General features: G+C 36.8%; 1 non-coding gene across 1 annotated transcript; it reads right to left on the minus strand.

Annotated features, from left to right (window-relative positions):
- Positions 1–1,014: 1,014 nt before the first annotated feature.
- Positions 1,015–1,121, minus strand: LOC138834325 (U6 spliceosomal RNA). Its single transcript, XR_011374065.1, has one exon. It is a non-coding gene; the product is annotated as a U6 spliceosomal RNA (small nuclear RNA).
- Between the last annotated feature and the right edge of the window lie 220 nt (positions 1,122–1,341).

Raw genomic sequence — 1,341 nt, forward strand, 5'->3', positions numbered from 1 at the left:
CTTTCCCTCTGCAAATTATAGTAGTGTACATACAAGATGTAGGTGAACCAACTGCAAATAAAGTGAAAACAGAAGTTATAGAGTGGGGGAGGAACATGTAAAGAAACAAAAAATCACATTGCACATTATAAATATGTTAGAAACAACAGCAAGAAACAAAATACCAATTGTTTCCCTATCTTGGGGTTCAATTCCCTTAACATCATTTTATCTGGTCATATGCCAGACATATATTCATTATTGAAAATAAGGAAAAACATGGGACCTATGTTTCTTTGGCCTTAGCTTACTTCTCTTAATATTTTTCCAATCTTCCATTTCCTAACAAATTGAGTAATGCCACTTTTTCTTATGGAGGCATAGAATTTCATTGTTTATATATACCATATTTTCATGATCCAATCATCTAGTGAGGGGCATCTGGGTTGGTTCCATATCTTAGCTATGGTAATAATGCTGCAATAAACATAGTTGTGCTGGTAGTTTTAGTATTGTCTTGTTTGTGATCATTTGGGTAAATGCCCAAAAGTGGGATTGCTGAGTCATAGGGGAGCTCTATGTGGAGTCTTTTTTTTTAATATTATTTTATTTTATTTGAGAACATACTGTACAGAGGGGCTACAATTACATGGGCAGGATAATGCATACATTTCTTACCAAGCATTGCAGCCTCCTCCTTTGTTTACCCTTCACCTCGTTCCCAGCCTCCCCCCTCCCCCCACCCAATTATACCCCCCTCCCTCCCCCCACCGACATTGTAAAGCTGGTTTTGACATGACATTTTGTACTTCTCATTGTTGCAACAGGTCCACCTGAATCCTTAAACGACTTGTTTGCCCCCATCTCCTCCACATGTTATACTGACATCAAATGGATCAAGAAAATGTGGTATATATGTGGAGTCTTTTGAGGAATTTCAATTCTGCTCTCCAAAGTGGTTGAACAAGTATACACTCCCACCAAGAATGCATACGGTTCCCTTGTGACCACATCCCCACCAGCATCTGTTCTTGTAAAAATGTGGAATGCTCCACGAATTTGCATGTCATCCTTGTGCAGGGGCCATGCTAATCTTCTCTGTATGGTTCCAATGTTAGTGTATGTGATGCTGAATTGAGCAGAGAACACTTTTTATATATAAAGTGTAATTGATTCTATTAAACTAGACAATTCAACAAAAAGTAAGTTCAAAAGAATTGTCATGAAATTTTAGAACCATATATTTCTTACATAAGCACACATTTAAGAATAAAGTCAAGATTGACATGTCAAAAACAAAATAATTCCACATATTTCTTGTTCAAGAGATGTGTAGGAGGAGGAATTCAATTATTCTATACA

Source organism: Dipodomys merriami, unplaced genomic scaffold (genome assembly GCF_024711535.1).
Source record: "Dipodomys merriami isolate MVZ:Mamm:240054 unplaced genomic scaffold, mDipMer1.0.p SCAF_211, whole genome shotgun sequence".
Classification (NCBI taxonomy): domain Eukaryota; kingdom Metazoa; phylum Chordata; class Mammalia; order Rodentia; family Heteromyidae; genus Dipodomys; species Dipodomys merriami.